Source organism: Penaeus vannamei, chromosome 33 (assembly GCF_042767895.1).
Source record: "Penaeus vannamei isolate JL-2024 chromosome 33, ASM4276789v1, whole genome shotgun sequence".
Taxonomy (NCBI): Eukaryota; Metazoa; Arthropoda; class Malacostraca; order Decapoda; family Penaeidae; genus Penaeus; species Penaeus vannamei.
The window spans coordinates 29,201,641-29,214,140 of record NC_091581.1 but is presented as its reverse complement, the minus strand read 5'-3'; the positions used below and the strand labels follow the sequence as shown (position 1 = coordinate 29,214,140).

At 51.0% G+C, this 12,500-nt stretch overlaps 1 protein-coding gene across 4 annotated transcripts in view; it reads left to right on the top strand.

Annotated features, from left to right (window-relative positions):
- NFAT (NFAT nuclear factor) overlaps positions 1 to 12,500 on the top strand; it is a 204,474-nt gene that overhangs the window by 125,056 nt on the left and 66,918 nt on the right. Inside the window, exon 1 of one of the 4 annotated variants that reach the window (XM_070145010.1) lies at positions 1,753 to 2,114. The exons of 2 other annotated variants lie outside the window; for them this stretch is intronic. The gene's annotated coding sequence lies outside the window, so the exon portion shown is untranslated. Of the gene's footprint in view, positions 1 to 1,752; positions 2,115 to 12,500 lie in introns of those variants that run through there. One more of the 4 variants, XM_027357431.2, reaches the window with a different exon arrangement.

Below are 12,500 nucleotides of genomic sequence, written 5' to 3'. Positions count from 1 at the left end.
GGAATGAGGGAGAGAGGAAGACGATAAATGGGAGGAGATAGACGGATAGACGGAAAATGTAGAAAGCAAGATAAAAGAATGTCTGAGAAAATAAAAATGGGCAGTGTGAGGAAACGAATGAGGGAGAGAGGAAGACGATAAATGGGAAGAGATGGACGGATAGACGGAAAATGTAGAAAGCAAGATAAAAGAATGTCTGAGAGAAAAAAAGAGATAGACGGAGACTGTAGAAAGCAAGATAAAAGAATGTCTGAGAAATTAAAAACTTAGGCAAAGAAGGGTAGAGATGAAGAACCGTAGAAAGGGAGGAGGAGAAATCGGCGAAGGAAGGAGGGGGGGGAGCATCTCAAGGAATCGATGGGCGGGACATTGCTTGTAGGTGGTGTCGAGGAGGGGGCGGCGTCGACGGAGGAGGAGGTGGGGAAGAGGGAGAAGAAAGGAGGAGGGAGGAGGGAGGATTGGGGAAGAAGGAGAGGAAGGGAGGTTTGGGGAAGAAGGAGAAGAAGGGAGGAGGAGAGGTTTGGGGAAGAAGGAGAAGAAGGAGGAGGTGGGATTGGGGAAGAAGGAGAAGAAAGGAGGAGGGAGGATTGGGGAAGAAGGAGAAGAAGAGAGGAGGGAGGATTGGGAAGAAGGAGAGGAAGGGAGGAGGGAGGATTGGGGAAGAAGAAGAAGAAGGGAGGAGGGAGGATTGGGGAAGAAGGAGAGGAAGAGAGGAGGAGGATTGGGGAAGAAGGAGAAGAAGAGAGGAGGGAGGATTGGGGAAGAAGGAGAGGAGGAGGGGAGGAGGGTTGGGGAAGAAGGGAGGAGGGAGGTTTGGGGAAGAAGGGAGGAGGGAGGATTGGGGAAGAAGGAGAAGAAGAGAGGAGGGAGGATTGGGGAAGAAGGAAAAGAAGGGAGGAGTGAGGATTGGGTAGAAGGAGAAGAAGGAAGGAGGGAGGATTGGGGAAGGAGAAGGAAGGAGGGAGGATTGGGGAAGGAGAAGGGAGGAGGGAGGATTGGGAAGAAGGAGAAGAAGAGATGAGGGAGGATTGGGGAAGAAGGAGAAGAGAGGAGGGAGGATTGGGGAAGAAGGAGAAGAATGGAGGAGGGAGGATTGGATAAGAAGGAGGAGAAGGGAGGAGGGAGGATTGGGGAAGAAGTAGAAGAAGAGAGGAGGGAGGATTGGGGAAGAAGGAGAAGAAGGGAGGAGGGAGGATTGGGGAAGAATTAGAAGGGAGGAGGGGGATTGGGGAAGAAGGAGAAGAAGGGAGGAGGGAGGATTGGGTAAGAAGGAGAAGAAGGGAGGAGGGAGGATTGGGTAAGAAGGAGGAGAAGGGAGGAGGGAGGATTGGGGAAGAAGGAGAAGAAGAGAGGAGGGAGGATTGGGGAAGAAGGAGAAGGGAGGAGGGAGGATTGGGGAAGAAGGAGAAGAAGGGAGGAGGGAGGATTGGGGAAGAAGGAGAAGAAGAGGAGGGAGGATTGGCGAAGAATTGTTGTCTTTGGATGGAGATGTGGAAGGAGGGAGGAGAGAATGGGAAGGCGAAGGAGACACTAGGAAATAAGGAACTGGAGTTGCACATGAGGCGAATGCAGGCGCGAGGGAAGAGGAGGAAAGGAAGAGGACGAGGCGGAGGTGGAGGAGAAGGTATAGTTTGGTGGAGGAGAAAGAGGAGGAGGCAGCGGAGGGGGAGGAGGGGAGAGGGGAGGTGGGGAGGAGGGGGAGGAGGGACGGGGGCAGCGGCTGGCTCGGCGCGAGAGGCCCGGCCCGAGCGAGCCCCCACTCGGCAGTATACGTAGAGTCAGTGACGGGAGAGGACGCACTCGCAGACCCGCTCCCTCGCTGATCGGTTGTTGCTTTTTTTTAAGTTGTCGAAAAAAAAGGAACGTTGCCACCGGCGCTGTACGCAATTTCTATTATTTGATTTGAGTGTCTTTGTGTATTCAGCTCGAGTGGTCCTTGACAATCGCGACGAAAGAATTGAAGCCTTCTTTAAGGTGCTGTTGGATACTGTTCTTAAAACGCACACGCTCGCTCCGGCCTGTTGTTGTTGTGTGTGTTAGCCGTGTCGTGCGCGCGTGTACCTGGGAATAATACATCTGAATCATACGTACAGCATTCCTGATCTCGCACACAGGTGAGTGGGCCACAACACCTGTATGGGTGACTTGTTCAGTCGTCACTCGCCGTCCAACCATCAGTCTCCCTCTCGCCCCGTCTCCTCTCCCCGCTCGTCTCCCCATCTCTCATTCCCTCTGCTCCCCCCTCCCCTCTCCCTTCCCCTGCTCCCCCCTCCCTCCCTTACCCCCCTGCACAGCGACTCTTCTCTCCTAGTTACTATTTGTTCGGAGTCTTCTCTGATGCACAGTACTCGACGTCGCTTTCCCACTCTGGGCTCTTGGTCTCTCCTTTTCTCTCTGTCTCTGTCTTGGGTCTTTTCTCTTTTCAATCCTGGGAGCTCTCTGTCAGTCTCTCTCTCTCTCTCTCTCTCTCTCTCTCTCTCTCTCTATCATATCTCTCTCTCTCTCTCCCTCCCTCTATATATATCCCTCTCTATCTATCTCCCTCTCCCGCCTCCCCCCCCCCCATCTCCCAGGTGGGCTAATTTAAAGGAAGGATGAAGAGCGTAAAGCCCTGTTAATGACGCTTTGCCCGCTGGGTATTTGGTGGGTGGAGAGTATCACATTATTCTTGGCAAGATTGATGCTTTTGTGTTTTGTGTGACTCCGTGTCTGTTCATATCACCACCGATATGCGTGGTATGCTCTCATTAGCACCCTGCGCATTATTATTGAGATTGAGATTGAGATTGTGTGTGTATGTCATATGTTGATACATACTTACTTAGAGATTGTGTGTATATATCATGTTTGATACATACTTACTTAGGTTTATCTTTACGGAATGGTCGGACTGAGGCAGGGCAAGTTGAAGGTGATATTCGTGTAGGGGACTAAAAGTTGCAGTCGTTTGTACAAGTAATAATCTGCAGACACGAACGCCGTGTACAGTCTACTCGGTTTCAGTTCGATCTTGCAGTGCATACGAGGTGAAGGCTCTCCCGGGGGGTGTTGTGGGGGGTGGGGCACATCTCCCCATCACCCCACCCCTCGGGCAGTGCCCCAAAGACACGCCCAATCACAGCAACTTGATAGTTTGAATAAATTTCGGGACTTCGCGTCGGGGAGTGCTGCCGTCCTGTAAAAAAACTCACCCTTACTTATGTATGTTTGTGTGTGTGCGTGTGCGTGTTTGTGTTTTGGTTATGTATGTTTGTGTGTGTGCGTGTTTGTGTTTTGGTTATGTATGTTTGTGTGTGTGCGTTCGTGCGTGTGCGTGTTATGTTTTGGTTATGTATGTTTGTGTGTGTGCGTGTGCGTGTGTATGTTTTGGTTTTGTAGATGCCGGTTACTACTCCTTTCACCTTTTTTGCCTCTCTGTGTGGTGGTTATTCATAAAAAAAGCTACGTTAGAACAGAAATGATGCGTGGCCTGTTGCTGGCGCTGCAGATGTGAGAGGGAGATGAAGAGGCGAGACGCAAGTGGGAGCAAGTGTCTCTTGAGTGTGCACTTACTCCCCCCCCCCCCGTCTCTCTCTCTCTCTCTCTCTCTCTCTCTCTCTCTCTCTCTCTCTCTCTCTCTCTCTCTCTCTCTCTCTCTCTCTCTCTTTCTCTCTTTCTTTCTCTCTCTCTCTCTCTGTCTCTCACTTTCTCTCTCTCTCTCTCTCTCTCTCTCTCTCTCTCTCTCTCTCTCTCTCTCTCTCTCTCTCCCTCCCTCCCTCTCTCCCTCCCTCCCTCTCTCTCCCTCCCTCCCTCCCCCCCTCTCCCTCCCTCTCTCCCTCCTCCCTCCCTCCTCTCTCTCTCTCTCTCTCTCTCTCTCTCTCTCTCTCTCTCTCTCTCTCTCTCTCTCTCTCTCTCTCTCTCTCTCTCTCTCTCTCTCTCTCTCTCTCTCTTCTCTCTCTTTCTCTCTCTCTCTCTCTCTCTCTCTCTCTCTCTCTCTCTCTCTCTCTCTCTCTCTCTCTCTCTCTCTCTCTCTCTCTCTCCCCCCACTATCTCCCTTTCCTTCCCTCCCTCTCCCCCTCTCTCCCCACTATCTCCATCTCCCTAACATCTCCCTCTCCCCACTATCTCTCTCTCCCTCCCCCCCCTCTCTCCCCACTATCTCCCTTTCCTGCCCTCCCTCTCCTCCCCTACCCACCTACCCAGCACCATACCCCCTCCTACGTACTCCTGTCCAGGTTAGTATCCAACAGGACCTGACTCCCCTGAGGCACTGGACGAAAGGGGGGGGGAGGGGGGCAAGTTGGAGGATTTGACCCACCCATTGCCCTCCCCCTCCCCCTCCCCCCCTTCCCCTCCTCTTTGTTACTAACTGGTCTCTGCCCATTCTCTCGCACACACAGTTAGGCAGGAACACATTCGCACACGGACACACACACACACACACATACACACACACACACACACACACACACACACACACACACACACACACACACACACACACACACACACACACTTATACACACACACACGCACAGACACACACACACACTTTCTACAAGAAGCGCCTTCTTCTTCCCCCCTCCCCTCGCCTTCCCTCCCATCTCCCCCTCCGCCTCCTTCTCCCTTCCCCTCCTCCTCCTTCTTCCTTCCCCCTTCCTTGTAGGTCACTAGTAGGTCGGCTCCCTGTCGACCTGCTTGCTAGTACTTGCTTGTCTTTCCTGCCGTGCCATTGTTATTGACAGGTTGTTGTTTTTGCGTTGCTGTCGTATTTATAATGAGGGTCGATTTTTTTTTTTTTTTTTTAGAAAATGAGTTCCATATTTGGGTGTCCATTTTGCTCTTTCTCCTCTTCTTCCTCCTTCTTTTTCTTCTTTATCTTCTTCCTTTTGAAATATAGGTTCCGTCTGTGGGTGTCCATTTTGTTCTTTCTCCTCCTCCTCCTTCTTATTATTTTTAGAATTTAAGTTCCGTTTTTGGTTTCCACTTTGCGCTTTCTCCTCCTCCTCCTTCTTCCTCTTCCTCCTCCTCCTATTCTTCTTCTCCTCCTCCTCCTCCTTCTCCTTCTTCTTCCTCTTCTTCTTCTTCCTCTTCCTCTTCTTCTCCTTCTTCTTCCTCTTCCTCCTCCTTCTCCTCTTCCTCTTCTTCTTCCTTCTCTTCTTCCTCTTCCTTCTCCTCTTCCTCCTCCTTCTCCTCTTCCTCTTCCTCTCCTTCTTCTTCTATATGATGATTTCCTGCATTGCATTTGGCGCGGACCGACCGGTTCTTGCAAATGACGGCGGTCGTAGATGGAAGCACGATGTTGGGCGAATTCATGGTGTTGCATCAGGGCGAGGCGTTGCTTCACCGGCGCCGACTCCTTTGCTCTCAGCTGGGCCCGCTTTGCTTTTGTTTTGGTGTGTGGGGGGTGGGTGGGGGTGGGTGTGTGTGTGTGGGGGGGTGGGGGAGGAGGTGGGTGGGTGAGTGGGTAGGTGAATGAGTGAGTGAGTGTGTGTGTAAGAGAGAGAGAGAGAGAGAGAGAGAGAGAGAGAGAGAGAGAGAGAGAGAGAGAGAGACAGAGACAGAGACAGAGACAGAGACAGAGACAGAGACAGAGACAGAGACAGAGACAGAGACAGAGAAAGAAAGTAAAGGAGTAATTGTATCTCTGCGTGTGTATGGAAGAGAAAGGGGTAATATTATATAATCGTGCATATGAGTAAAGGTATGATAAGTGCACGTGTCCATACATGTTTACACAGGTATGGATGTCACCTATCGCCGGCGGAGACAAGTGTATGCGATAGCGCTGTACACGAGGAGAAAGTTGTGTGCGTATTTGTCTGTGTAATGGCGATAAGGGGGGGGCGATTCCGGGTCGAGAGGTGAGGGGATGATACGGTAGAGAAGAGGGAGGGGGTAGGGAGAGAGAAAGGGAGAGGGAGGGAGTCAGGGAGAGGTATGAAGGGAGGGAGAGAGGGGCAAAGGGATGGAGAAAGGGAGGCAGGGAGAGGGAGGGAGGAAGGAAGAGAGGGGCAAAGGGAGGCAGGGAGAGGGGGGATGGAGGGAAGCATGGAGAGGGGGGTTGGAGGGAGGCAGGGAGAGAGAGAGGGAGAGGGAGGGAGAAGAGGAAGAGAGAGAGGGGGAGGGAGGCAGGGAGAGAGGGGGGAGAGAGGGGGAGGGAGGGAGGGGGTAGAAGGAAAGAGATTGAAAAGGAAGAGACAGAGTTAAAAAAGAGAAATGAATACAAAGAGGAAGAGTGTCTTCTTATAGTATACTTCAGAAGTACAAGAAAAAGAACAGGAAATGAAGGGAGGAATCATTAAGACTCGGATAATTAGTGTCAGATATGATTAGTGAGTTTTCTTTGTTACTTGGTGTTTATATATAACATCTAATTACACATAATATACATGTTTTTTTTAAATACACCTTTTAAATGTCGCGCACACACACACACACACGCTCACTCACTCACACACACACTGGCAAATGCACCTATATGCATTCTAAACCTCCTCAGGTGCCAACCCCCGCCCCTCCCCCCATATGCCCCCCACAGCATCCACCCCCTGCGCGCAGTGCTTCGACCCGACGCCCGCAGGCAGTTCTGATCGTGTTGGTCAGGTCTCGTGGGCGCTGCCGTCGAAAGCGTTGTTTCCGCGGGTCCGTTTTCCGGCAGCGAATCGTAGTGGATGGCATTGGAGAATCCGGTGTGTGACGTAGCGCCGCCTGAAGTTACTCCAATGCTAAAAGTTTACATTCGCTAGGCTTGTTTAGCGTTCGGGCCTCTCGTCTTTGCTTGCCGCGAGATGCAAAAGCAGGTTTTAAAAAAGGACTCGTCCGTGTTTGGGGATTGCAGTATACCCGGTAGTGGAGGGACGCGCCTATCCCGTGGCGAGGACGTTCGGGACGGCGCCGAGGGACGTCGGAGGCTCGGGTAACGGCATCCGCTGAGGGGAGGGCGCTCGCGGGAGAGATCCGAGCTCCGCCGAGTCCGTCGCCTTCATGCAAAGAAAGTTATTTCACAAAGCAGCCCGCGGGTTCAAGGGCGGAGACGGCGTGCGCCCGAATCGGCCAGACGTTTTTTCCACCCGACACCGACCGACTTCGTCTTCAACGAGTCGCTCCTGGCGAGGGCGGCCAAGCAGGTGCAGGAGCAGCCTGCCCCGGCTCCTCGCTCGGAGGTCCCGATACGCCTCCGCGCGAGAGAAAATGGGAAGCTGGCCCAGGCGCAGGTGCTCCGGCGGGCCAGCGGTGGCCTCCAAGGTGGGCGTCTGGGGCCTCCTCCTCGCGACGGCGCTTCGACTCGAGCTCACGGGCGGGCCGGGAGCGAGGAGGCGGGCGGAGCGGGTGCCAGGGGGAGATGCCAGGCACAAGGAGGAGGCCATTTCGTCGACAGTTGATTTACGTGGATCAGGAAATGGCCGGAGGCGATTTTGTCCGGCTTTGATCAGATTTTTTGTGCGCATTCTACGTTGATTTGAGATGTCAGCAACCAATCCTTTTTGGGATTTCTACATTTCTTTGTGCCAATAAAAAAGGAAAAGGTATTGTCATTCTTTAACAACTTTTTTTTATTGATAGGAGACAGGTATTCATTTCTTTTATTTTGCTATTCATGTATACTTTCAGTTTATATGCGATCGATTTTTATATTTGGACCTTAATCGATCTCAAAAAACGAATGAAGTGATCAAGGCACCTTTTAACAGGAATTTCGAAAACATTCACTTAATGATTTTCACCGAAATACAAATCTTTGCCGGTATTATGAAGTCCCTGTCACCGACGATCCGTATGTAGTGTGTGAAGCCGCAGTGGTAACGTTGTGGTTGTTACATAACCTGTTTGTTCACATGTTACTGTGGTTGTTTTTTGTTTTTATGTTATGTGTACTTCTGCTTGCGTGTCCACGTACATGCGTAGAAGGTACACGATAGCGTTCATGAGGGCGAGGAGCCTGTTTGGGCATAGATGGCCCGGTGCTGGCGACACGCGACTCCCAAGGTGGCCCGCGTGTCAAAGGGACGGAAGGGTCATTTCGGCGTGCCCCGCGAGCCGGCGTGCGTGCCTCTGCCGGAGCCTCGGCTGGCGGGCGACCTACCTGTCCGCTCTCTGGCTCCCGGCTTCGTCCCCTTCCTATTTCTCTGGCTCTCTCCCTCCTCCTTTCACCTGCCGTGTTAGTTGCAGCCTTCTCCTTGGCGCTTTTCCTTTTTTCACGCACATACACACACGCAGACGCACATACACACACGCACATACACATACACACACGCACATGCACATACACACACACGCACATGCACACACACGTACATGCACATACACGCACGCACACGCACACGAATACACACACACACATGTATATATATATGTATATATGTATATATGTAAGTATATATGTATATATATATATATATATATATATATATATATATATATATATATAAGTGATGATTATATATTCATATACAGGCATACATTTACATATATAAACTTGCACAAAAATACATTTATATATTATGTATATAAAATGGTGTATTCTTGTTTCCCTTCTCTCCCTGTCTTCCTCCCCAACTCTCTCTTGTTATTTTCTCTTCCTCCACACCCTCGCTCTGCTTCTCCGTCCTTGTCTCTCATTCCTTCTCGTTCTCACCCTCTCGCCCTCTCTTACCTACTTGTTCGCCTTTTGTCCTCCCTCTTGACTCCGCCCCGCCGCCTCGTTGGTGGATGTCGAGGTGGCTGATTTGGAGGCACTGCCGGGGTTATGTCACCGGTCAGCTGGTGGGGAGGGTGGGGAGGGGAGGGAGAGGGATGGGTGGGTGGGTAGGAGGGAGAGGGAGAGAGGGAGGGGGTTAGAGGGAGAGAGGGATGGGTGGGTAGGTGGAAAGAAGGGAGGGAGGGATGGGTGGGTGGAGGGAGGGATGGGTGGAGCGAGGGAGGGAAGAAGGAAGTAAGGAAAGAAGGAAGAAATGGAGGGAGGCAGGGAAAGAGAGAGAGAGGGAGAGGGTGAGGAAAAGGGAAATATAGATAGAGATAGAGATATAAAAAGAAAGACAAAGAAAGGAAGGAAGTCGTAAGGTACAAGCAAACAAGACAAGTAAAGGAAGAGACCCACTAAGATAGGCATCTGAAAACAGACTAAGAAGTTGGACAGAGAGACAGAGAAGCAATAGCCACTGAACGCACGAACCAGAGAGCCAAAGAATCAGAAAGCCAATGAAGGAGAAATCGAGAGTCCGAGAACCAGAGAACCAAAGAGCTAAAGAACCAGAAAGCCAACGATCCAGAGAATAAGAATGTCCGAGAACCCGAGAACCAGAAAGCCAGTTAAGGAGAGAACAAGAGAATCCAAGAACCAGAGAACCAAAGAGCTAAAGAACCAGAGAGTCAGAGAACCAATGAAAGACAGAACCATAGAAGAGAACCAGAAAGAAAATGAGGCACAGAACGAGTTAGTCCAAGAGCCCGAGAACCAGAGAACCAAAGAGCTAAAGAACCAGGTAGTCAGAGAACCAGAAAGCCAATGAAAGACAGAACCAGAGAACCAGAAAGCAAATGAGGCAGAGAACCAAAGAGCCAAAGAACAAGAGAACCAGAAAGTCCAACTAGGCCGAGGACGAGAGAGTCCCGAGAACCAGAGAACCAAAGAACCAGAAAGTCCAACAAGGCCGAGAACCAGAGAGCCAGATAGCCCTAGAACCAGAGAACCAGAGAGAGGCCGCCCCGAACTCATCAATATTCAGGTCTTCCAATGGCATCGGGTAGACGGGTCGTTCACTCAACGAGGAAGTTCGGATTTTTTTCTGTTTGCTTTTTTTTTTTTTGCTTTTACTTTTTAGGTTTATTGGTATGTGTTTGCGTTTACTTGTTCCTTTTTTTGCTTTTTATTTTTTATTTTTTTTTTGTTTTTTAGGTTTATTGGTATATATTTGCGTTTACTTGTTCCTTTTTTTGCTTTTTTTTTTGTTTTTTTTTTGTTGTTTTAGGTTTATTGGTATATATTTGCGTTTACTTGTTCCTTTTTTGCTTTTGATTTTGTTTTGTTTTTGCTCTTTAGGTTTATTGGTATATGTTTGCGTTTACTTGTTGCTGGTTGTCCTCCATTATGTGATATTTTTGTTGTTGTTGTTCGACTTGTGGCGTTGGGTTTGTTTTGATTTCTTTGTTGTCATCGGGGGTGTATAGCTGAAGTCTCTCTCTCTCTCTCTCTCTCTCTCTCTCTCTCTCTCTCTCTCTCTCTCTCTCTCTCTCTCTCTCTCTATCTATCTATCTATCTCTCTCTCTCTCTCTCTCTCTGTGTGTGTGTGACAGATAGGAAAAGAGAGAAGAGACAGAGACAGACGGATACACACACCCGTGCGCACACACACAGAGAGAGAGAGAGAGAGAGAGAGAGGGAGAGGAGAGAGAGGGAGAGGGAGAGGGAGAGGAAGGAGGGAGAGGGAGAGGGATGGAGGGAGAGGGAGAAGGAGAGGGAGAGAGAGAGAGAGAGAGAGAGAGAGAGAGAGAGAGAGAGAGAGAGAGAGAGAGAGAGAGAGAGAGAGAGAGAGAGAGAGAGAGAGAGAGAGAGAGAGAGAGATCCATGGTCCTTGGGCAGCAACATAGCCAGCGACACTGGCATTTACTAAGCCTAGCTGTCATAGCCCACAGCCATATATGGATCGCTTTGATTGCAAATTTATGCCGGCCAAAACAGCAGCCTAGACATAACATCATCGTAGTTATCGCAACCTCTCTCTCTCTCTTTCTCTCTCTCTCTCTCTCTCTCTCTCCCTCTCTCTCCCTCTCTCTCTCTCTCTCTCTCTCTCTCTCTCTCTCTCTCTCCTCTCTCTCCTCTCTCTCCTCTCTCTCCTCTCTCTCTCTCAATCTCTATCCATCCATTCATCTATCTATCCCCATCCATCCATCCATCCATCCTTCTATCTGTCTATCTATCTGTCTACTTGTCTTTCTATCTCTGTCCATCTGTCTCCATTTATTTATTTATTTATTTATTTCCTTTTTTTATGCAAGCAAATATTGCGCCAGCTCCAACGGACTGGTCGATCTCCCGGTCCAAGCCTTTGATTTCTCGGCCACGCACATTTCACGATTAATTAAAGTTCAAGGACTCCGGTTGATTGATCAGAGGGAAGCCTACTGAGGGCGGGACTCGTCGATCAAAGCAGGGTTTGCATTCTTAAGAAGTGGGCGTTCAAAGTAGAGTTCGAAGTCCGCTCGGTAAGAGTTGAGCGCGGGGTAAAGTCGTGTTGGAGGGGAAGTCCACTGTGGAGCGACGTCGATAGGGACTCACAATAGCTATCGTAGATGTTAAGGAGATGAGGAGTGGAGAAGGGGGTGGGGGGTAGTGGGAGGGTGGAGGGGGAGTAGTAGGGGAGGGTGGAGGGGGAGGGACTCACAATAGCTATCGTAGAAGCTATGAAGGAAATGAGGAGTGGAGAAGGGGGGGTAGTGGGGGTGGAGGGGGGTAGTGAGGGTGGAGGGGGTAGTGAGGGAGGAGAGGACTCACAATAGCTATCGTAGAAGCTAAGGAGATGAGGGGGAGAAGGGGGTGGGGGTAGTGGGGGGTGGAGGGGAGTAGGGGGGGAGGGGGACTCACAATAGCAATCGTAGAAGTTAAGGAGATGAGGGGTGGATGGGAGTAGTAGGGGAGGGTGGAGGGGGGACTCGCAATTGCTATCGTAGATGTTAAGGAGATGAGGAGTGGAGAGGGGGTGGGGGTAGTGGGGGAGAGGGGAGGGAGGGACTCACAATAGCTATCGTAGAAGTTAAGGGGTGGAGAGGGTTGGGGTAGTGGGGGTGGAGGGGAGTAGTAGGGGAGGGTGGAGGAGTAGTAGGGGAGGGTGGAGGGGGACTCACAGTAGCTATCGTAGAAGTTAAGGTGTGGAGTGGAGAAGCAGGTGGGGGTAGTCTGGGTGGAGGGGGGGACACAATAGCTATCGTACAAGCTATGAAGGAGTGGAAGAGTGGAGAGAGTTGGGGTAGTGGGGGAAAGGGAGGGGGGACTATCGTATAAGCTAAGAAGGGGTGGAGTGGAGAAGGGGATGGGGTAGTGGGGGGAGGTTGGGACTCACAATAGCTATCTTAGAAGCTAAGAAGGGGTGGAGTGAAGAGGTGGGGGTGGAGGGGAGTAGTAGGTGAGGGGGGGGAACTGGCCTTCGATCGTCGTATGCTGTTTCGTTTTCTTCGTTATAACGCTGTTTCGTTTTGCGTCGCTGTCACGTGGGTCCCGGTCTTGTTGCTATGGGGGTAGGTGGGTAGGGTGGGTTGGGGGGGGAAGGAGGTTGTTTTTCGGGGAAGGGGAGGAGAAGGGAGGGGAAAAGGGGGGAGGTGGCTTGTTGTTAGGTGGGTGGGGTGGGTAGGGGTGGGGGAGGGGGAGGTTGTTTTTCGGGGAAAGGGAGGAGGGGGTAGAGAGGGGGGGGGGGGGGGAAGGAGGTTATTCGGGAAGGGGAGGAGAGGGAGGGTAAAAAGAGGGGAAAAGGGGGGAGGAGGAGGTGGCTTGTTAGGGTAGGTGGGTGGGGTGGGTGGGGGGGGGA